General features: G+C 42.7%; 1 long non-coding RNA gene across 1 annotated transcript in view; it reads right to left on the bottom strand.

Annotated features, from left to right (window-relative positions):
* Positions 1–2,120: 2,120 nt before the first annotated feature.
* The window catches only part of LOC138300695 (uncharacterized), a 140,289-nt gene continuing 117,361 nt past the window's right edge, over positions 2,121–25,048 (bottom strand). The window contains exons 4-6 of the long non-coding RNA XR_011205040.1: positions 9,629–9,715; positions 4,443–4,473; positions 2,121–3,017 (exon numbers count right to left, since the gene is read on the bottom strand). This is a non-coding gene — a long non-coding RNA (uncharacterized lncRNA). The remainder of the gene's footprint in view (positions 3,018–4,442; positions 4,474–9,628; positions 9,716–25,048) is intronic.

Here is a 25,048-nt window from a genome sequence, read left to right on the forward strand (position 1 = left end):
TGAAAGGACTTTACTGGCAAGATTTCACCTGCTCAAAACTTTCTTATCAAATCTGAACAGCTTCACTGGGATCACTTCCAACAGTTATTTGACCAAGTGACGCCCTCTTCAGCTACAGCCTGCTGCCTTGCCCCTCTGAGGATTTTTATTTTTAGGCTAAGTCCTATGGTAAAACTTCCAACCGGGTTGAATCTGTTTCCTGCATCTGACCCGCTCTCCATTGTATTTGGCCTCCAATCATGCCTAGGTCTTGCCCTACCATGGCCAGTTAACCGCAGTTGGAGTTTAACACTTTTCAGAGAAAAAGTATATTCCCAGTTCCCTTATTGGACGTTTGTTATTTATTTATTAAAATGTATCCTTTTTCTAATTCAGTTTGAGATTTTTTTTATTGTGATGTGTTTTGACTTTATTACTCTTTGGTACTGCATAAATACTTAAAACACTTCCCTAAGTTAAGCCTGTCTGCTCTGTGCCGTAGCTGCCACGAGGTTGAGCTCAGGATCATTTAGGCACCTTGAGGGTTCGCCCCGACAAATATTTTGACTATTACTCAAAGTGGGTAGTCACCCCCATTGACCAATAACTCAATTTTGTTAAATTAATGTATTAAACCAACAAATTGTGGCCCATATTTATACTTTTTGACGCTAAACTGCGCTAACGCAGTTTAGCGTCAAAAAATTTAGCGCCGTCTAACGCCATTCTGAAGCGCCATGCGGGCGCCGTATTTATGGAATGGCGTTAGCCGGCGCAAGCAGACCGGCGCTGCCTGGTTTGCGTGGAAAAAAACCACGTAGACCAGGCAGCGCCGGCGTTGGGAAAAAATAACGTTAGGGCGTCTTAAAATGGGGCAAGTCAGGTTGAGGCAAAAAAATCGCCTCAACCCGATTTGCGCCATTTTTTTACGACGCCCAGACGCCATTTCATGACTCCTGTCTTAGTAAAGACAGGAGTCATGCCCCCTTGCCCAATGGCCATGCCCAGGGGACTTGTGTCCCCTGGGCATGGTCATTGGGCATAGTGGCATGTAGGGGGGCACAAATAAGGCCCCCCTATGCCACCCAAAAAAAAGTAAAAAAATATAAAAAATAATACTTACCTGAACTTACCTGAATGTCCCTGGGGTGGGTCCCTCCATCCTTGGGTGTCCTCCTGGGGTGGGCAGGGGTGGCAGGGGGGGTCCCTGGGGGCAGGGGAGGGCACCTGTGGGCTCATTTTGAGCCCACAGGCCCCTTAACGCCTACCCTGACCCAGGCGTTAAATAGTGGCGCAAATGCGGGGTTTTTTGACCCGCCAACTCCCGGGCGTGATTTTTGCCCGGGAGTATAAATACGACGCATTTGCGTCGCCGTCATTTTTTTAGACGGGAACGCCTTCCTTGCATCTCATTAACGCAAGGAAGGCGTTCACGCAAAAAAATGACGCTATTTGCCAATACTTTGGCGCTAGACGCGTCTAACGCCAAAGTATAAATATGGCGTTAGTTTTGCGCCGAATTTGCGTCGAAAAAAACGACGCAAATTCGGCGCAAACGGAGTATAAATACGGGCCTGTATGTCTTTAAGTCTGAAAGAGTATGTTCCAAACTTTGCCAAATATTTTTATGGTTAAACTAGTCCGGTTTGCAAATATACATAATTTTACTAACATTTCTACTTTTGTAACAGTATGGCTTTCCTATTTAATATTTAGTAGTTTGGGATCACATGGCATGCATTCTTATACTTAGAGTTTGCAAACGATTCAGGGATGTAACAAGAGTAACTAGAAAAGTTTCCTCATTAAATTTTACTGGGTGGATAAAAACGCATATTTTTTACTGTGCTTTCAGAGGACATCAGTGATTTGCACCCTCCAGCCTCACTCTGTGCCATTCATGGACCTCCTGGTATTAAAATATGCTTTAAAGAAACATGTGGATGAGCATTTCAGATTTACTGATTTGCAGGTAAAATGCCTTAACTTTGAGGAGTGAAATAGGATGTTGTTCTTCCACCTTTTTCATAAAACCTTTTTGGTAATCACACTGACTTACGTTATTTTGCACATATAATCACTCATAGTTTACACATTTGCTTTAGAATCAAAAGAAACAAAGCATATGTTTTTGAGACCAATTTATTTTTTTCAAAAATTGCACAAATGGAACAATGGATATATCCAAATATGTTCAACTTCAAATCTAGCATGCCAGATGTAAGTTCTGTGATAACCAATTACTCGTTATTTTCCATGTTGTTATGCTATGTGTGTTTGTAAAGCGCACCGTCACCAGCAAGGGTATCCTGGTGCTGAGCAGCTATGTGCGTAAATCCTTAATTGAAAAGCCAGCGGAATTCAAGAAGAGAGGAGGAGGCTATGATGTGGAGTGGAAGGCTGTTCCATGCTTTGCAAGCAATGTAGGAGAACTCCTGTATTCCTGTTCTGGTTCTGTGTATGCATGCAATGTGTGTGAGTAGGAGTCTTGCAAAGCAGAATGTATGTGTGAGGTGTTTAAAATGAGCATGTTTATATATCCCTAGCCAGTGGAGCCCCCATATGTGTGATGTGAGTTCTATGTGTAAGGATGAAGATGAGTCTAGCTGCTGAGTTCTGGATGGTTTGTAGTCAAGTGAGTTGCTTGGCAATCCCGGCGTAGAGGGTGTGCCTGCAGTCCAACTTGCTGGTAAACTAGGGTGTGAGTGACAGTGATGGCTTTTTCTGGTGTTGCTTGGGAGCCATGTTAAGATCTTCCTCAGCACTTTCAGGGTGTGGAAGCAGGATGCAGTGATGGTATTGATTGTGCAGCCATGTCTAGTTTGCTGTATATGACGATTCTGAGGTTTCTGGCATGGTGCCGGGAGTGGGTCCACGTTCGGCTGGCCACCAGCTGGAGTCCCATGGCGATGTATTATTTGACTCACAAAGTGCATTTTTCCCATCTCAAGACTGTCCTACATGCTGTGGCCAATCTTATTTCAGGCCCCTGTCATCTTGATCATATCACTCCCTTCATTATCAGGCTGCAAGGTTTCCTGTCAACGAAAGATGCATTAACAAAACGATCAGCTTGTTGCTTAGAAAAATCCACACTGTATCTCTGTGCTATCCTAGGGTGAAACTAAAGCAGGGCTTCACTTTTTATGGAGCTCTGAGGCTCTGATCCTAAAGCCATCTTTGTAGTATTATACTGAAAAAATATTGATGTGAGCATCTTAAGGAATGTGGTGAAGTCAGTACGGGAATGTTTATTATTGAATTGGTTGTGACAGTTGAGCTGGATTACTGGTGGTAAGACAATGCTTTCTGTGGCAGCTCCGCATGAAATAAGTTCCTTTTATAAAAATACACCATGTGGCATGTCTACCTGGAGAAGGAATACCACAACTTATGTTGGTGACGAGGAGAGCAGGAGCTCCCACGACAACCCACATGTTACAGGAAGTTTGATGAACAGGAGCCGTTTAATGTGAGTCATTAGTTTTGAAAAAACAGATAAGATTGCTCTTACTTGGGGATTTATATGCATACTGAGATTCTGTCTGTACTAGTGGGCATCACACATGTAACTTGGGGTGAGGTAGCGCTGCACATGATGCCTGTCGGTATTTCAACTCTTGCGCGTCTGCGTTCCATTTTGGAGGCATCATGTAAGCCAGTGTTGTCCAACCTTTTTAGCGCCGCGGACCGGTAAATGTTTGATAATTTTTCCGTGGCCCGCTTGTCCCATTGTGTGACAAGCGGGCCACGGAAAAATTATCAAACATTTACCGCCCGCCACAGTGGGGCGGCCCGGTGCCGATTGATCCACGGACTGGCACCGGTCCGCGGCCCGGGGGTTGGGGAACACTGATGTAAGCGGTCCACTGCAATCGATCCGTGCGTTCCAGGTAACGCAGCATCACGCCGTTTTGGCCACCATTTTAAATTGGGAGGCTCATCAGTACAAACATGTTTTTACCATTGTCATTTTTTTCCAATGAGATGCTGAACTTGGCCGCTGTCTTTGATTGGGCTCTCGCGTTAATCCCAGTACTGACTATGTGTTGTCTGCTCCTATTCCATATATTTTAATGCATTTTCAGAAGAAAATACACTGTTGCTGTCTGGAATAATCATGTGTTCATCTGAGAGGTATACTGCTTGGTAACCTTTTTTATTGGTATATCAAGACAGTGTTACTCACACTGTACTATTAGCATATTCTTGTCCAGTAATGTGCACACTCTTCTAAAACGTACTTCTTAGACAACAGTGATGAGCACAGCTTGTCCAAGGCACATCATCGACTAACTTACAGTACTCTGTGATGCACATATTTCTGATATTTATATTTGTTTTTTGGTGGGTGTTATTGTAGTAATGTGATGCAGCCGGTCAACCCTCCTCCTCCATTTTTATAATCACCTGGGAAACCTCCCGTAAATTAGAGGAATTGGTTTGATGCTTTCCAAACTTACCTCGGTGCTATTGGTGTGGCCAGATTCGGTCCTGAAAGACACAAATATTTATTGTTACATTCTCTTGGTTGTGTGATTTACAAACACTTATCTGATGCAGAAAGAGGGGAAGATGAAATCATGGATAAACAAATGGAGGCCTAAGAGAAACTGGAAATGAGATTTGATGTTTAACCCAATATGGTTGTTTTACGTCATAATTGTTTCTTGAGGAAGCAACTTATAGGTGAAAATGTTGATACTAATGTATCTGCACTCTGAATACTCACGGCTTAGTGTCATTTCGAAAAATTTACAGACCAATTGGGTCATGACCAATTTATTAGTCTTTGTTCAAACAAAACTATTAAACAAAAACTGTAGTTGTTAGGAGATCCGACAATGGAAGAAACACTGTGCTTTCCTAAGATTATTGAGATGTCTCAGATCTCGGTAAAAGAGCTGGAAGATAAAAAAACATGGATGTTGCCAGTGCTTTGAGATAAAGGGAAAGTAGTCATGTTCAAGATGTTAGAGTTACTAGAAATCCTGTTTAGTCAACTAGGAATGTTTAATCGCTTTATGTGTGGAAACCCTGCTCATTTCAAAGGTGGGAAACTATACCCAGCAAAAGCAACAAACAGGAAGGGTGATTAATGTGGTCAGTGATATGGAAGAAGAGGTTAATGACAACAGATTTGATGAACTACAGGATGATCTTAAAGACATGGTTATAGTCATCTGTAAGGAAGAAGTTCCCACAAGCAATCCTGCTGAGTGTGTTGATCCATCAATTGAGGTGTTGGTTGGTGACAAAACACTGAGGCCCTGATTTAAGAAAAGTGGTGCTGCACCCAGTGCAGTGTCACTTTTCTTGCACCCTTTACTGCCCACCTAACGCCCCCATATGTGAGCCGTATCTAAGATACTGTGCACCATACCAATAGCTAGGGGAACTTTAGGGGAATGTTTGACGCTAGTTCGGAGCTTTGCAGGATTAGTGTAAAAAATGTTGAAGCTAATCCTGCAAAGACCATTGAGGCCCATTAACAACAATAGTGTGTCTCCTTTTAACGCCTACTCTGAGCAGACATTAAAAGTGCCGAAATAAATGAACGAGGGAACGCCCCCTTTTGTATACATTATGCTTGGTGCAGGCATAATCTAGCGCAAAGGGTTACAAAGTGGTGCTATGCATACATTGCACCACTTTGTAAATTTGGCGTGGCGATTTTGGGCTGTTTGGCCACATTAGCTTAAAAAATTGATGCTAATGTGGCACAACAAGGCGATAGGGGCTCTTAAATCAGCCCCTGAGACTATTGGTGGACTCGGGTGCCAGAACCACTATGATAGCTGAGGAACCTTTTAATGAAAAATGGCCAGGTGGAGTGTTGAAACTTCCAGATCGAGCTCTTGTGTCATATGAGAGAAGGAGAATTGAATTGTCTGGGTTCTTCGAAGACATCTTGGGATTCAGGGGTAGAAAAATATTTGGTTGTGTGGCAGTTAAGGGCTTGTGCATTTTGGGTTGGTTCCATTAGGGACTTTTCCATTTGTTTTTGAGACCCAGTTCCAAAGACGAGGTATGAGTGGTGTGTGCGGGTCCCATGGAAGAGTTTAAAGCAAAATTCCCTTTGGTGTTTTCTGAAAAGGTGGGTACCATTTAAGGGCTCCGACACAGAATAAAAGTCATAGAAGGATCTATTCCTGTAAAACATAAACTTCGCAGTGTTCCATTTTACATTCAGGAAGATTTAGAGAAAGTGTTGATGGATTTGTGTGACAAAGGTACCTTTTAACCCATTGAATCTTCCCTTTGGTTATCACCACTCATTGTGGCAACAAATGCAATGAACAGCTGAGAATTGGCGTGGGTCTTCAGAGCCTTAACAAAAGCATTGGATTGATTTGTATCCTTTACAAAAAAAATCTGTTTTGTTGGAGTGTCTGGAGTGCAGTAGTTTAGCAAACTTGATTTAGCGTCTGCTTACTATCAGGTGGTTCTGAAGCCAGAATCCAGACATTATATGGCATTTGTTTTTCCAATTGGCACATGCCAGTATTGTAGAATGCCATTTGGGTTGACTGCGGCTGCATGTTCCAGAGAATTATGTATCAACTGTTTATATGTTTGATAGGTATAGCTGCATTCCAAGATGCTGATTTGATCTTTGCAACATCTAAAGAGCATGACACCATTGTCAACCAACTATTGGATGTTTTGCAGGTGAAAGGGATGGTGTTGAAAATACAGAAATGTGAGCTGTTGAAAAGTAAAGTGGAATATCTAGATCATGTTGTTTCACGTGATGGGATCAAATCATGACCTGGTTCAGTGCTACTCCTGATGCTGTGGCATCCATAGATAAAACAGGTCTCACATCATGCATGGGCTTATATGAATTTCATACCCAGTTTATCCCTAATTACGCATCACATATAAAACACTGGACAACCTTGTTAAAAAAGAAAGTATATTTTTCTTGGGATGCTGAATGTAGAGAGTCTTTTGTTTGGCAGTAGGCAAGTTTTATGGTTCTCAAACCTTTCAATCCAAGGTTGCCTTACGATATTACTGTTGAAGCTAGTTATCCACATCTGGGGGGCAGTTCTCACACAGTGCATTGCTGGTGTGGAGAACATATTGGATATGCCTCTAGAACGCTGAAGAATGCAGCTCTACTATTGAGAAAGAACTGTTGGCCTATTTGTGGGCCATTCACAAATTTAAACCATGGGGAATAAAGTTCACTGCTAAGATTGATCATAAACCGTTGGTGACAATATTGAGTAAGGGCAAAATCAAAAAACATATAATCAACAAAATTGTTACAGTATCATTTTGAAATTGTCCACATTCAGGTTGTGAAGAATTCAAGGGCAGATTTCCTATCTAGGTCTCCAGCAGAAAAAGTTTATGAGGAGGATGTGGATGATGAAATGTGTGATGAGAGTTTTTTTATTGCGACACTGGACTTGGAGGACATGTGTGCGGTTTCGAAATTGGAGTGGAGGTCCGAAGTTCTTGCTAATAAGAACCTCAAACAAATTATCAAGTATGTGACTAAAGAGTGGCCCACGGAAAAGTATGCCGAACATTTGTGTCAACTATGCTGAAAGGTTTGTGATGAATTGTCAGTAGAAGATGGGTCATTTGGTAAGGGCACAGAAGTTAGTACCTCTGGTTGGAATGAGGTATAGACTTCTTAGAGTACTGCAAGAAGAGCAGTTAGGATGCACTTTTACCAAATGCCTCCTGAGGCAAACATTTTGGTGGCCTTCTATGGAAAAAAAGTTGAGCAGTTTGTGGGTAGATATGCTATTTGTGCTATTTCTCAGAAGAGTTTTGTGGTGAGAAAACCCCCATTACAGCCTATTGAGTGTCCATCCAGAGAAAAAATCAGGATTGACATGGTTGGGACTTTCAAGGCCCTACCAAGTTAGTCGCGTTATGCATTGGTCCTGGTTGATTTTTACTCTAAGTGGCCTGAGGTGAAATTTATATCAGAGCCCAATGCTAAGGTGGTGATTGTATTTTAGAGAAATGCTTACATGCAGGAAGGGTTTCCAGAATTTTCGGGATGAGATAATGGTGTTCAGTTTGTCAATGAGGAAATTTAAAGTTTTCTATGAACTGAGTATCTGAAACATTTGAGAACTTCACTGTACCATCCCCAATGCAATGGTCAAGTGGAGCGCAAGAACTGAGTTTTGGTTCAGTGTATTCAGCGGGTCATTGCCAACAGGCGCGTGGTCATGAGTGCTGTACATTCCATGTTATGGTTTTATCGTGCCAGTCCTCAATGTTTTATATATTATCTCCTTTCAAGTTACTGGAGGGTCTGAAGCCTTTAACTAAAGAGTGCCCCTAGTTGGATGGGAAAATGGGTAAAATTTGGTGTGTCACTGGAGAAATGTGATGTGAAGGTCAAGGAGAATGTAGCTGAGACTAAGGCCAAGCAGAAGGAAGTTTGTGACAATTGGAACCAAGTGTGTGAGGTTAAATTTGAAGTAGGTGATGTAGTTTTCATCAGAAAGAGGCTTCATGTTATAAAAGGTGGAGAGAAATACCGTGGTCCATTTGTAATTGACTCCATTACCACAAACTTTGTCTGAGTCAATAGACAAAATTGGTGGAACGTGGGAAGAGTGGTGAGACGAAACAATAGTGCAGACCAAGGTGGAATCATGTCCCAGAAAAGGGATTTTAATAGTTCTACCAGTTCTAGTTATCAGGATGGTTTTAATAGAGGTGTTCGTAGAAGCAGTCATCTCAGACATTTGCCTCTCAAGCTTAGATAGGTTTACATACTTAGATAGGTTGACCATATTCTACGTTCTCTTTTCACATTTTGTAAATATGACATTATTGCTCTTGTGGTGTGACGTATTATATATGTTTAGAGATAGGTAATCTTTTATCAGAATTATGTTCATGTAAGATCTACATAATGCGTATCATGTTTAATACTTTGTTCCTTTTTGGTTTTTGTTGGTTATGTGTTTGGATAGTTTTTATTTTAATCCTTTAAGGAGAAGGATAATGTAGTGTTCTAGTTTAAGAATATTAATGCAAGCATTCTAAGGAATGTAGTGAAGTCAACACTGGAATGTTTATTATTGAATCTATTGTAACAGTAGAGCTGGGTTACTGGTGGCAAGACGACTCTTTCTGTAGCAGATCTGCTTGAAATTAATTCCTTTTGTAAAACCATACTATGTGCCGAACCTATGTGGAGGAGGAATACCACAACTTCGTTTTAAGAAAAACAGTGCCATAGCACAATTATTCTCAAGGTACGTTCTGAGAATATGGTGCTCCCTTCCCATGAAGTCCAGGTGTCTCCTCCTCATACAGCATTCGACATAACAGGTCTCAGATTTGAGCGCCATCTCTTACCTGGTAGCACATAATGCTCTGCCCTATTTTAAGTACCTGGGGTGTGCCCACTCTGCTCCTGGGCCTCAGTTGCTGCTCCTTTGCACCTACTCTATATATTTCTCTTTTGCTAGACCTATGCTGCAAACTTCAAATGTTCCACGTAAATAATAGGAATAATGAATATGTGCAGCATTTTCTGTTTCTCTGTAAAGTGATTTGACATCTGGATTCACGCTAAATACAAATTTAAATACATTGCTAAGTTATCAACAACCAAAACTTTCATGAGGCAGGTTGCTCCACGTTATGGACCGTGACCTACCTGAACAGCACAAGAAGAAGCTTTCTGAGGCAGGAGCATGGACCGCAGCAGGATGACACACTGCAGGACAACTCCAGATGGAATACTCTGCAGACAGATTGAAAATGTAAAGAGTGGGTACATGAAGGGTAGGTCAAACTTCGCAGAGGTGTTAATGGAGGTGAGTGGAACAGGAACCTTACGACAAGCAAATTGTGACGTAACTCCTGTTGTGTCTACTTTAAAGTCATCTGGAAGCACCCGCCCCAACTTTTTTTGCCTTGGAGAGCGATTCTGATAGGTTCTTCTGTTTAGCCAGTCTGTGCTTCCAAGCCAAAGTTGCCACATTCCCATTCTCTACCTTCTCTCCCCTAATTCTGTTTTGCTGCTATGTCTGAATCATACATCATCATCATCATACATACACATGTTTTTTTTAAAGAAATCGGTAATGGGGATTAATACTACTCCATCCTACTTCATAGAATTTATTAGTTATTCTTAAAATTTCACCATCCATTGTGGGCAGAAACTAGCTTCACAGTCAACAAAAGATAGAAGAGGTATCTTGGTTCGGCTATTGCATCATGATGTAGTGGTCCTAAAGAGGCGTGCTTATAGCTAAATTGGAGTATGGTTCAGGTGGTCATTCTGGATACAGAGAAGTTGGTCCAGAATCTAGGCGAATGATTATAAAAGGCCTGGTGCCTTGTGTTTTTGTTTTCTTTTTTTATACTTCTTTACCTCCAGTCTAATGGTGCCTTGGCTGCAAGTGTGCCAATAGCCAAAGGAGATGGCGAGCTAGTCAGTCAGATAGGCAGGGCATTGATAGAAGGTAACTCTGGGTGTGCAGGATTCTCCCTTTTGTCAGAAGAATGGCTACACATTGACATCTTGCAGTCATCCTCAGAGTTTACAGGCAAAACAGACAGCAAATGACACAGCTGGAGTAGAATGTATTCACATTCAATGTACTGAGCACCACCACATCCTCTGCTAGTCTGCTTACAAGTAAGGCCCTTCTTTTCCAGCGGTGTCAATCTTGTGCTTTTCAAGAGCTTGGGCTCTGCATCATAAACATGTTAAATGGAGAAAAATCTCACCTCCAGCGTCATTTATGTGGTTATCTGTTAACAGGCTCTTGGCAGACTGCTTTTTACATTTAGAATTAAAAGCCCGATTGATTATTTTATGTAACAGTGATAAAATGTTGTCCTCTGCTTCAGCCAATCCATTAGAGAGCTTGCTCGTTACAAAGCTGGTGCGCTTTTTTTCTGAGAGGGATACAGCTCATGTGCATTAGGCTTATTTTTAGTAATCAGGTATTGCCTAATTAATACTCCCTTGCAAAGATGGTTTTAATAGACAAGATAGATAGCTAACAGAAATGTGGGCACAATCAGAGCAGATTCACAGAGATTGTATTGGGCCTGATTAAATGCTGCATCATAAGTGGCCCATTAATGTGGAGGTAATGTAACATCCAATAAAAACATGACGTGGCAATTACTGGTTGTGGTATGAACCCCATTCTGGCCCTCATTAGTACTGTTTGCACATGAATTAGAATTACACGTTTTGTGACAGTTACCACGTGCCTCGCAATTTTCCTCTGGTAAATTTCGGCAGAGGAGACCTACCGCAATTTACCGGAGGAAATGCCCTGTAAATACCAGTATATGTGGATTTTGGTCTGCAAAGATGATAACACACTAATAGCAACTGTTTTTCACCATTCCGAGCTGCTGAACTTGGAATTTTGTGTTTATTACTCCAGAGAAATTCTGCTAGTATTGTCTTTTAAACTTTGTGTGAGGAAAATGTGTGACATTTGCGCACTAATAATCTGCATTTGGTCGCAAATTCCTCTATGCAGCCGAATGAGAACTGATGAAGATCTTGATGAAGCTACAAACATTTACAGCTTTTTGTTTTTAAAATGTATTTTGATTATTAAGAGCATTCGCTTCCTTGTTATGTGACCCGAGAGGGAGTTGCTGCAAGGATGTTTTTGTGCTTTTCCTTTCCCATTCGTGTCTTGTAGAATAAGCCTCACCCCTCTGTCATGGTGGCACAATCTGGTGGCAAGACCGCCCTTTTGGGCCGGCTGACTTGGTTGCCTACTATTGTTTTGGTTTAGAACCGTCTTGCTAGACAACTGACAACGTGTATTAAAGATGCATACGATTTTATGCTCTTTGAATTCATTTAGTAATTCAAATGTCAGCATGTGACTCTCATCCATAGACACATCCAGGTCCACATGCCCATTGGAATGCCCATTGGAATGGGCAATGGAAACCTCCCCAAGCTCGAATGTGTGTAGAATCTAGAATTTCCCCAAGCCCAATACCATGTGACCCTATGAAGAACATTCTTCACTAGGTGGCAAATGAATGCACTAGTATGGAGAAGATATGGAACACCTCAAGGTGCTTCAATGTGTATGGCCGATGGCTCAAATGAGAATAACCTGTATCTGGTGGCTAAACACTCTGCTTTGTTGGAGATGTCCTAGGTGAATGCACTCTACAGCCAAAACGTCTGCCACTTCTAGACTTTCAGCTAATATCAGGATTTGGATGAATCACAATGGTGTACGTAAGGCATCTCGGATGCAACAGTACACAAATAACCACAACACAAAGACAATTATCGGCCACTAGAGACACCTGCATGCCTTCTATGTGAATACAGTAGATTTCTGTGTCCTGTAGAAAGAATATATTCAGAGTCTAAGGCGCCTAGCGCAGGTGGGTCTGTGCCCGTCTTAGGCTCTTTATGGTAGTTCCCTAGTGCGGTGCTCCTTCACCCACCAGGCTTCGATAGGAGGCCTCCATTAAGGGTTCTCCCCGTTATACAGCAGAGACCAATGCCCCTGAGGTACGTTCACCAACACGAGAAGGAAAGGCACCCCATGCATCTGCGAGGTTCCCGCGCAGTGCAGCAGTTTCCACCAGGGTGGCTTTTCTCCTCTAGTTGGGCTGCCGTGAAGGTAGAGCAGGATGGCTACAAATCTTCCTCCGGGACCCGGCTCACCCTCAGCACTCCTTAGGGTGGCAATCAGGCTGCTGGGAGTACATCGATGGGCCTCCTCCAGCCAGGTAGAAAGGACTACACAGGGAGGTGTTTCCCTCGGGGCACCAATTCCAGGGCAACTACGCCATCTTCTTCTGGGGGTAAACAGCTGGAAGGCACTCAGCGCTTCGTGCAGGTGTCACAGTGCAGTTCACATTGTCCCAGACAACGCATCGGCTAGCAGACTTCCCCGTGCCCCTTCGTAGAGACCGGCACTGGGGAGGTACAAAGCACTCGAGGCAAGCACTGCTCTAGGGGATGGCAACAAATCACTCCATGTGCTGGAAGGTAGTAAAGCGCACACCCCACACTAAACGAGAATAAGGCTCTTACCATCCGCTAATTAAAAATAACTCAGAGGTCCGTACGCAGAGTTCCACGGCCAATTCTGGGGCAACCATCAGCCCCAGGAGAGCACTAGGGGGACAAAGGGGCTGCAGGACAGCACATAAGATTACTGTTTAGCAAAGTGGTAATCCTTCTAGTAACTAGCAGGTAATAGGTTAGCGCAACAAAGCAAGTAACTCCAATGGTGGTTCTTCCTGGCAGCACCACATTGCCTTGGCTGAACAGAGTCCGGGATCAGCTAACAGCAGGGCAACAAATGGAAAAGAAACCTTGAGTCTTTTAGGCCCCGAGCAAGTAGCAGGCAGCAAGGCAACAGCAGAAGAGCAGCCCAGAGTCCTTTGAGCAGTTCAGAAGTCTTTCTGACAGACGTTCTGTCCCAGTTCCAAAAGTGCTCTGAAAACATGGGGTCAGAGTCCCTGTTCTTATACCCATAACTACCTCTGATGTAGGGGGTGATTTCAAAGAAATCCTTCCAAGTTTACAACGAATCCCTTTCAGCTCAGCCCTCGCTCCAGACATCAGTACAGGGAAATCAGCCCTTTGTGTGAGGGCAGGACACAACCCATTGACATGTAAGGTGTGAACGACCTCTCCCAGACCAGGAAGACTATCAGTATGCAGATGAATGCAGATGTATATCCTGTGACACCCAGTCCTTCCTGTGTTATGGATGTCTGGAAAGCATGCACAAAGTGTAACTGTCACTCAGTCCTAAATGTGGATTGGAGTCAGGCGCTACAAACACATAACATTCTAAGCACAGAGATATGCCCACTTTCTAAAAGTGGCATTTCTAAAATAGTGATGTAAAATCCAACAACACTAGAAAGCAGGATTTCTCACTACCATTCCAAACAAACCAGACATGCCAAAGCTACTCCTTTCAGATCAGAAAATACCACTTAAAAATGTGAAAAATTAAATAGACGGTTTGTACCCACTAGGACATGCAAAACATAAGAGTACATGTCCTACCTTTCACATATACAGCACCCTGCACATAGGGCTACCTAGGGCTACCTTAGGGGTGACTTAGGTGTAATAAAAGGGGAGACTAGGCCCTGGCAGGTAGTTTGAAATGCCATGTCGAGGTGGCAGTAAATTGTGCACACGGGAACTGCAGTGGCAGTTCTGAAACAGGTTTGACAGGCTACTTCTGTGGGTGGCACAATCAGCGCTGGAGGCCCACTAGTAACATTTAATTTACAGGCCCTGGGTATTTGATACCACTTTACAAGGGACTTATAGGTAAATTAAATATACCAAACAGGTGTAAGACAGTCATACCATGTCTTAAGGGAGAGAGTACATGCATTTTAGAACTGATTAGCAGTGGTAACGTGCCCAGAGCCCTAAAGCCAACAAAAAGGTCAGAAAAATAGGAGGAGTAAGGCAAAATGTTTGAGGTAACCCTGCAAAAAAGGACCATGTACAACAGCAGACTTCAAGCTGTATTGTGGGGTTCAATGGGTGATACAATCACCCAAAGCATGCTGGTCATCTTCAGAAAAGCAATAATGACTTGTATTTCATACATAAAAAAGCAATGTTACCCTATGAGTTATTTATCTGCTCATTAAAGAATGTCTCAATAAGGCTGATGGCCTAATCAGAATATACAATAAAAAGCATCACCACAAATTAATCTGCGATCAAAAATGTTTTTGTATATTTATAGTGGTAAGTCAATAAGATGGTTCACAAACATTAGGTGCTCCAAGTAATGGCACAGTGTGAGTGAAAAAACTGAGCCCTAGAACCATAAAACACAAAAAAAGTATAGGCAATATTTATAATAGGTACCAACACAGGTAACACCCAAATTGGATAAGAAATGTTGAAAATCCACAATATAAGGGTTCAGATTTGAATAGTACACAATAAATGTTAAGGATGCTTATACATTTTATGTGTAGGCATCCATTATCTCTTCCATACTTATTGGCTACCAAAAGGCTAATTTTCAAACTCCATACTTCATGATAATATGTATGTTTTTTAAAGTGCCTAAAAGGTTTATTCAGTTTTGCCACAATCTGTCCTCTGAATGCTCATGCTGCTGTCAGGAAGATGCAAATTTTTAGCACACCTTCCTCACCTGTTCCATGATTGCTAAATGCTATACAATAAATATTATACACTTTGCGAACATCTGTCACCTCCCCATTCACCCCAAAATGTTACTAACCTTGAGCACAAAGCCTATTATTATGGTATTTTGTGGGTTATTTGTCTTTAATGTCTAGGGGGGGGGGGTTTGAACCCAATTCAATTCATATAAGATCTTGTTTGTGGTACTGGAAAGCCTTGTACCAGATTGAAACCCCACTGTGCATTTCACCAACTTAAGGTGGCTCACAAACTTAACGAGACTCTCTTTCCCTTCCTAGTGCTGCAGTGCCTACCATGAAGATGTAAGTGGCCAGCACTACAGTGTACATTTCATTTGTTTCTAGAGATTTCTGGCCTTATTCAAAATTCTGGCAAGAGACACTCTGTCAGCCTGGGGAGGAGGTAATAACATCTGCCACCCTGGTAGATTACCGCCCTCCATATTAGGGGGTCTCCACCACTCTTGTTGAGATCTCTGTGCTTTAAAAGGAGCCACTGCCACAGCTACCTATCTAAAAACATTGAAAGTATGCTCAGCAGCTGCCATAGTTCCTGCAGCCACTCGGCAAACTTTTATGTTTTTTAAAAACAAACTCTCAAAGTGGGAGTAAAACAGAATATCAGTGCCATGAGACCCTAACGGGTGAGTAGTTGCGCTATACAAGCACTGATTGAATGATGGGCGACTATTAATAGCCCTGACAACCTAGGAGTGTTCTCCCCAGGTGTGGGAGTAGTTTTTCTTGTTTATGCCTGGCATATCCAGGCTTTTCCTGGTGGTCCGGCTCAGAATAAAAGTTCATCAGAACGTCCACCCTAAATAGGGTTGAAGGTCTGAGGTACTCACTCAGGTGGAGACAAGACCATCCGTCTGTGTGAGGTTTTGAGCAATGCAAAAAGTGGGTGCTCCACCAGTGAAAACTTGACGGTCCACCCATCTCTAAACAGTTTAGGGAAAGGGTTCTCTGCCATGTTTGTGCAGGGTGGTGGACTGTTTAGAGCTGCCATTGCATTAAAAAAATGACTCTACTGCGGTGCCAAGGAGTTCAAGGGGCTTCTAAGCATGCCACCTAGTTTCTCGTAAGTAGTAGTGAAGTAATCATAAGCTGTGTTCCTTTGTTTTCTTCCACTGCATTGGAATCTAGCTGGCAGACTCCAGATAGCTCACGGAGAGGATGATACTCAGGCCTTTGTTTTTGGCTGAGCTAGAAGTGAAAATAAGAAGGCCCTCTCACTGCTTTCCACTAACTTCTAAATGAGGTCTTTGGTCATTTTGTAAAAACCTGATGGCCAATCTCTAGATTTGTTTTACAAATGATACATTGACCCCCAAAAATGGCAATCAGTGCCAAAAAATATACACTTTACTACAACTTACAATGTATGCATATAGTATTCTAGTATGCATACTTCATTCACTTATGACGTGCATGAAAACACTCTTTAGTAGATTTATGGAGGATGGTGTGGGGCACACATGTAGGGCCTCCTTTATTGCTAAGTGGGAACAGAGGCTACCACCCACCCTACTTTGTGGTTTTGTTTCTGAAAAATAAAACACCCTAAAAAAAAAGTGTTCTTTTTGTTTACTTCTGGTGAACCTGTTTGGCCGATGCACACTACATGAACTTAGCTCCCTCAGCTCTCGCTCACCCTCACTCCTAATATGGCCGTTGCTTTGTTCCATTCACTTTCAGCAGTGAGTTTCAATGCAAGTTCACTCTATCTTCTTTCTCATCGAATACCATAGTTCAAACTGTGCAAAGGGCAGAGCTTTGCACTTACAGTATTTCATGAGATGTGACGCACGTTTGTTGTTTCAGTTCATACGCATTCAGACATCACAGGGCCACCTTTAAAACTCAAAAAATGAATGCACCCTTGTGTAATGTAACAGGTGCTCATGTAAAACGCTGCAATACCTCTGGGTGGAGTCCGTGGTACATAAAACTGTAAAAAGACCTGCAAACTCCAGTATAGGGGAATTAATATACAGTGTATATTTTGTAGGCATGTATGCGCTTTGAAAAAACGAAGAAAATCATCCCTAAAAATATACGGCTTTCTTTTGACGATTCAGTTTAATGCTCAAACTGTAAAGATATGCAGAGATGACTATCTGTTCTCAATGCACAGATTAGAGCCAATGAAAATATTTCTGCTTTTTAATAGACATGTTTGGACGACAGATTCTGCAGACAGAATTGAAATACCCACTACTGACCTTATTCATGAGATTGTAGGTTTCTGGGTCTCAATTACGTCTATCAGATTTTTCCTATCATTTATGTTGGGACTTTTTTTTAGCTCTGTCTTCTTGATTTTGATGTAATATGTGGACCACTGTAAACAGACATTAAATAGTTATCACATAATGATGTGTAGTTATTTGTGAATTTGTTGTTATCGCTGATACACTTTATACGTGATTTTATCAAGTAGTCTGTTTGTCTTACCTCTGTCCCTCTTTGAGCTTTTAAGTGCTACATAAAAAGCAAATGTGTAAATGAATAAAAGTATATATTCTACATAAATGATTTAAAATATATATTATATGTCCATTACTTTAAATTACTTGATTAAGACACAGTTCTAAGTGGTCACTACTTTTCAAAGCATGTAGGATTCATATCCAAATGCAAAGCATTTCAGTTCTGGCCATGTCATAGCGCTTTTTTATTGCTGTGGGATATGTAGCATTGTGGGAGGCAACAGGGAGGGCTGGTGGGGGGTCCACAGGAACAACAGAGGGTTTGGGGGAAATGCTCTCTGACACTGACAGAGATGTCACCGTCACAACCCAGTTTTTTTGTTATGGTGGCTGGGAGGCAAGTACAATGGATGAGGGAAGGTGGAAGGGTGCCAGGAATAATACAGAGAGGAGAGAACTAAATGAGGGAGCCAGCTGAAAAAGACACAGCTTGGTAGAGTGCTTAAACACAAAGAAAAAAGTAGCACATAAAAATGAGCAGTGGAGGGACACAAGTAATGTGACCATGGTCCAAAGAAAGTACAAACACCCAAAGAAGAAGGAAGCCTGCATCAGCTGACCAATAGGAAGTAAGCAAATGAGAGTAACAGTGAATCCAACCAATGTTAAGCAAGGAACAGCATCTTAGCCCATTGTTGCAAAACAAAAGCTCTTCAAGAAACAGTGCATGCACTGTCTAGGTCAGACTTAATAAAAGACTCTTTGTGGAAGAAGAATACTTTACGTTTTAGACACGTTGAAAGAAAAGAAAAAATAAGTGCAAACGTTAGTGATGACAGATTGTATTTTGTAACAGCATTGTCAGTCTAGCATCATTACTTCAAATTAATATTTTTTTTGTTTTCCAAAAGGAGAAATTGAACTAGAAAGATTTAACCGACTGACAAACTTACTTGCAAAATAAACAAAAAATGATTTTAAAAATTAACGTTTTATTAGGTTGTGGGGCAACTGTCACATGAGGGCATGCCAGGTATATGCAAAACAATGAAGGGCTCTCACAATAGTAGTATTTCCAGTTCTGGAAATGGAAACTTTAGTGGGTAAAACTTTTCAAGCCTATGTGAGCCAAGACCAAGTCCTATATCAATACCTCACAGCCACACAGGCACAGTGGTGTCGTGTTACGTCTAACCAAGTGGTGCCACAGGGAACATCTTTTACGACGTGTGCACAGAGATACCCTTCCCCCTAAGATGTGGTGTATCAATTCACAATATGTTGTCACCGACATTCTCATAAAATCAACTTGGGCACGTTGAGTTTTTCAAAACCTAAATTCAGCTGGTTGGTTGTACATGTATATTTTTATTCCCACTAATAATTTGATAACCTCAGTCATGCAGTCTGATTTTGTAAATTTCAAAGTATACTGTCCAGGTTAGAGGAATTATTTAATTTCAAAATAAAAATGCCCATTGTGTTACTATGTCAATTAAATGAGTAGATCTTCTTTAAAGTAATTAATGTGTTGTGACACACTAGGCATGTTAGATATGCTCTTTCTTGCTTTGTAATATAAATCCTAAACCAAACTGGTGCATTTATTGCACCTTTTTGGATACATTTCATATGTTCATACTTTTATTATTTATTGTGATTTCTCACAGTTAAAGTTAATTTGATTGTACTAATTATTTTTATGTCTTTGAACAACATAATTTTGTTTAACAAACGACAAGTCAAATCCCAGCAGTGAGAAAAAAGTGTAGCTAACATAAAACAAGATTATGCATCTGTGTGCAATTTAGAAAAATAATGCCATAGAAAATAATTTGTACTCCTTTCATCAGGCTATGAGGGTGCACTCTGCAGATGGTTTTTACCTTGGGGAAGGCATTAGAAGAAGGCAATTCTGGGATGTGCCACTGATGTCCCTGAGGTTCTTGGAAAAAGCACTTTGTTCCTGTAAGCTTGATGTTACCGCTACTGCATTTGTGGAAGGACTGCTGTCATAATTATGTTTTGCCAAAGTTTTCTTTCAGTTCAGACTAAAAAAAATGTTCAAGAAAAAAACTGAAATTATAGGGAAACGAATGTAGGTAGTTGATAAAAAAAAACCTGGAATAGTTACATACAGAGCAGTGGTTATTTGTAAATAAAAACGTTGCACTGCTCTGACCTTTCCTCTGAAACTCGCAGCTGCTGCGATTAAATGTATGAGTACAAAATACTAAAGCAGGATAATCCTAAAGTCATCTCAGGCCTCTCTAATCCATTTACAGTCACCCCCTGCCCCTTCAGCTCACTCTTGCAGCTTTCTGCTTTCTCCCTTTGTGACAGTTTTCCGTCTTTCCCTTCCTCGGTAACTTCCATTTGTGTCTTTTGCTCGCAGTAAATGCCTGCTGCAGACAAATAAGTGCCAGCCCCCAAAATAAATGCCCCCCACCGGCAACCATGGGCTCAAATTAAGCACTGGTGCAGTGTAAAGCTGAATATTTAGGTGCAGTGTGGAAGTATCTGCACAACTGAAAGTAAGGGAAAATATATTGGCGTCAATTCAGAGCTCAAAAAAGAAGGAAAATATGCCAACACCAAATCAACGCCCAAAAAGGAAACTTAGCTGCTATAGACATCGACCTTTATTTATGACCATTCAGGATGCCTTCTGAACGCAAACTACGGTGGCTCTTATAGGTAAAAGCTGTTGAGGGCAGCGTGGCAGCGCTTGTGGGTACTTAGATGTGAAATCGGGAGCAGTAGCTCACCTTCCTGACAGAAAATGCATTATTCTAATCGCCTTGAAACCAGAGGCAGCGCCCACTGATTTGCACAGTGTTTTCTAAGGTCTTTCAGCGAGGCAAGTGAAGACACATTTACACTCCCTAGTGGCACAGCAAATGCCTTTCGGCAGCAGAAAGGAGCAAGGCTGGAGCGGAGGCTGAGAGCATCAGAGCTACAAATAAACCCGTGGCTGCGCGTCTGGAAAAGAGCCATTAAAACAGAATTCTCTTTTCAAGTGGAACTGTGCTGATGCCGCCGCCTAAAACAAACGCACTAAAAGGCAAAGAAAAGGCCCTGAAAAATAATCCCCGGCGGTGGGTTCTGCGGCTTCTGAGGCATCTGTTGCCGAATAAAGGGCTCCGCTTTGGCACGAAATGGAGACAAACTGTCATGAAGAGGGCAAAGGTCAGGCATGCTGGAAATGGTTTTGAGAAGAGATTGCGTTGAAATGGAGCTCGCAGGAGATGTCAGCCAGGCTTTTAGTTTGAGAGCCGGGCTACAAAGATGTTTCAAGGGTCTGAAGGGTTATTTTAGACACATGGGCAAGATATAGTACACACTTCACACCCGGAGGACCGACTTGAGGTTGCAAAGTCCTGATAAGTCGAGGCGGGGTGGGCAGAGCGGACAGGCGGCGGTGGGGTGGGAAAGAAGTAGCTAAGGATGAAAGCAGTGATGGACATTTTATGGAGAGAAAACTAAGGACCAGACGGAGCTAAGGAAATTAGCAACGCCATTTATAACGGTGTTTATTAGTCATTCAGTATTGATTCCTCGTTTATTCCTAAGAGGCTTTTAAAGGAAGACCAGGACTTTTCTAGCAGAAAAATAGGAAATGGAAAAATAGAACTTCGATGTCTTGTAGGAAACTTTCAAATATTTTTGTACGAATTGTTATAGAAAAGTGCATCCTACTGACTGACAGTCAGAAGGCAAGAAACTGATAGCAACCACACGGAAATCATCAGGCAACATGCCATTAAGGTGAGAGTATTATCATAATACTCCATAATACAGGATGGAAAAATTGGCGTAAAAACAGCCTATAGGTTTTCCATCAGTGCTAGAGGTGGGGTGGGATCACAAGGGGCGGAGTCATGAAAAGCAGAGTCTGAAAGTCAACTTATACATTGGTTATATAAAAACTCTGCCCTGAAGAAATTGGCAACAAGGAGACAGGTGACACCATATCTTTTCTCTCTTACTTAGTTGGCCACAAAGATGTTGCATCTTAAAATATCTTATGGAGTTAAGGCACCTGCTGGAGAGCTCTTGTTGAACCCAGCAATTTTCAGGGGATAACATAATAATGGTAGGATAACTCTGGTGTTAATGCAATTGGTGGAGAGATCTGTGTTTTTCCTAGTCGCAGTTTTGACACGTAAATTGACATACAACAGCGGTTCTTACCCTGTGGACTAACACATTCTCAGGGGGTCCGCAGGCTAGAATGTGAAGTGCTAGCCCAAGCTATCTGGGGAAAGTGGGTGCCAAAGCTCAGCAATAATATTTAATCAAAATGAGGTAATGCACATCAGTGAGAAAAGCTTACCTTTACATTTCTCACGTTTTACTTAATTTACCCCACTAAGACTATTTGCTTTTTCCAGCATGTTGTTTTCCTATAATTTTGTTCATACTGCATATTCATCTTATATTATGTGTGCTAAAGTCTGGGTCACTCGTAGGTGTCTCTGTGAGGTTAGGTTGGTGGTGGGTGTTTCTTACAGGCCATAATTGAGAAGTGTGAAGTTGAGAATGAAGGCGGTGCGAGTTTCTCACAGTGCCTATCAGTGGATCAGTAAGGTTTTCAGACTTCTTGCAACACAAAAAGATGATGGATGGAGTGCTAAGACTTTTCAAATACTCACCCTCAGTCCCAGATCTGGGATAAATCCATCGTTCTTTTGCTCACCATGCCACCCCAGGTTGGACCCAGACATATGCAAATCAGTCTTGACCCTGTTCCTTACGAGAACAGTCCAGCCTCAACTGTAATGCCAGGTCATCCATGGACCGGAAACAAGCACCATGGGACCAGTTTTGGGGTATCACCCTTCATTAACCAGGCTAGCTTGAATACAGTGCACAGTGAGCAAGTGACCAGGTGTCTGGGCATACCCTGGTCCCTTAGGACGACTATAGCAACACAAAAAGATGATGGATGGAGTGCTGAAATTTTTCAAGCACTCTCTCCCAGTCACAGATCTGGATTAAAGTCATTATTCTTTGGCTCCCCATGCCACCCCAGTTTGGACCCAGCCATATGCAAATCAATCTTGACCCTGCTCCCATCGGTACAGTCCAGCCCGAACTGCCAAGACAGGTTCTCCTTGGACTGGAAACAAGTATCCTGGGAGTGGTTTCAGGGTATCACCCTTCATCAGCCAGGCTAGCTTGAATCCAGTGGCACAGTAAGCAAGGGACCCACGTCTGGGCATGCCCTGGCCATTAGGGCGACTGTTGCAACTTAAAAAGAAGATGGAAAGAGTGCTGGAACTTTTCAAACACTAACCCCCAGTCACACAACTTGGTTAAATTTGCCATTCTTTTGCTCACCATGCCACCCCACTTTGGTCCCAGTTTCAGACTTCTTGAACATCTATTCCTTGGCCTCTCCGCTAAGTGCACAGAGCAATTGTGGCATTTGGCAATTGTCATTATATGTGAAAGTGTGTGAAGGAAGTGTACAGCTCCTCTAATTCTGACAGGGCCAAAGTGTTTACAGTTAAATGGATGTATTCTGTTCTGTTGTATGTGTGTGGGGGGGATGAAGTGAGTGAGATGCAAGTAGGTACTTGCAGAAGGAGAGAGTGAAAAGTGGGTGCAGAAGAAGAAAGTGTTGATGTATGAAACTTGAAAATGGAGGATTTCAGAATGATATGGGGAGAAAAAGGCTTGGGGGTCCTTAGCTTCCAGAAGTCAAACGTTTAAAAAACACTGGCATAGAATTGTTAATGTGCCTGTTGAGAAGCACATTGTGTAACACTTGGATTGCAGCTTTGTATTTTATGGAGCTAGGCAAGTAGGTTAGCTTTTGACATTGAGCTCCTTTTGTTACTTGCAGTTCATAAGTTGCAATCCTTCCAATATAGCACAAAGGGCTATAAATCAGCATCAAAGAACTGCTCGCAAACTGCAAACCTAATTGTTTTATCTCAATCTGTGGCAATTCCAGGGATTATAAAAAAGGGTTCCTTTCTGTAGTAATAAAATCATTTTGGTACAAACAATCCCAACCACTGTACATTTTAAATGCTGACTTTCTGTTTCTCCTTACTATGCGGTCTTAACACATAGGCCCTCATTCTGACCTTGGCGGGCGGCGGAGGCCGCCCGCCAAAGTCCCGCCGTCAGATTACCGTTCCGCGGTCGAAAGACCGCGGCGGTAATTCTGACTTTCCCGCTGGGCTGGCGGGCGGTCGCCTTCAGACCGCCCGCCAGCCCAGCGGGAAAGAGGCTTCCACGATGAAGCCGGCTCGGAATCGAGCCGGCGGAGTGGAAGCTGTGCGACGGGTGCAGTTGCACCCGTCGCGTATTTCACTGTCTGCGCAGCAGACAGTGAAATACATGTAGGGGCCCTCTTACGGGGGCCCCTGCAATGCCCATGCCAGTGGCATGGGCACTGCAGGAGCCCCCAGGGGCCCCGCGACCCCCCCTACCGCCATCCGGATCCCGGCGGTCGGACCGCCGGGATCTGGATGGCGGTAGGGGGGGTCGGAATCCCCGCGGCGGTGCAGCAAGCTGCGCCGCCGTGGAGGATTCAATGGGGCGGCGGTACACTGGCGGGAGCCCGCCAGTGGTGCCGGTCCGACCGCGGCTTTACCGCCGCGGTCGGAATCCCCATTGGAGCACCGCCGGCCTGTCGGCGGTGCTCCCGCGGTCCTCCGCCCTGGCGGTCAAAGACCGCCAGGGTCAGAATGACCGCCATAATGTCTACTAGTAAAGGAGATATGTGTCTCGTACACCGTATAACCCTATTGTGTTATGTATTTTATACATCAATGTACACATATGTATGGATGTGATACAAAGCTCTCTATCACCCTATATTTGGATGAGTATCACTATAAAAGAATGAAATACAAAATAAATTAGTAAGTGCTATTTAAATTGATATTTGTGTAATTACTCATACAGGTAAATATATCTGGCATTCTAAAGGGCATGTATATCTCTTAAATACAGGAGTTGAACATTCATAGGGGCATATTTACAGGGAACTGGCACATCAGCTCCAATGCACCAGTTTCCTTGTGTTGCCTTGCACCCCCTACGACACCATGGTAGCACTGTATTTACAATACAGCACACCATGGCACTCTTTAGGACAATAGTATCAACATTTTTTTATGCTATTGTGGTGCTTTGCTGGACTAGCGCCACAAATTTTTGAGCTAATCCAGCAAAGCTCAGGGAGTCCCACAGGATAAAGCACTAGCGTCACTTTAACACCTGCCCTGGGCAGGCATTAAAAAATGACGCTAAAATGGCGCAGTGGAATCTTGTAAATTTCACGGCGCCATTTTTCTGGGCCTCTCTGCAGGGGAACACCCCCTTGCATACATGGTACCTGGTGCAGGTATAATGTGGCACAAGGGTTTACAAAGTGACACAATGCTAGCATTGTGCCACTTTGTAAATATGGCGCAGGGTGGTGGACTGTTTAGAGCTGCTGTAGCATTAAC

The sequence above is a fragment of the Pleurodeles waltl genome, chromosome 1_1 (assembly GCF_031143425.1).
Source record: "Pleurodeles waltl isolate 20211129_DDA chromosome 1_1, aPleWal1.hap1.20221129, whole genome shotgun sequence".
NCBI classification, from domain to species: Eukaryota; Metazoa; Chordata; class Amphibia; order Caudata; family Salamandridae; genus Pleurodeles; species Pleurodeles waltl.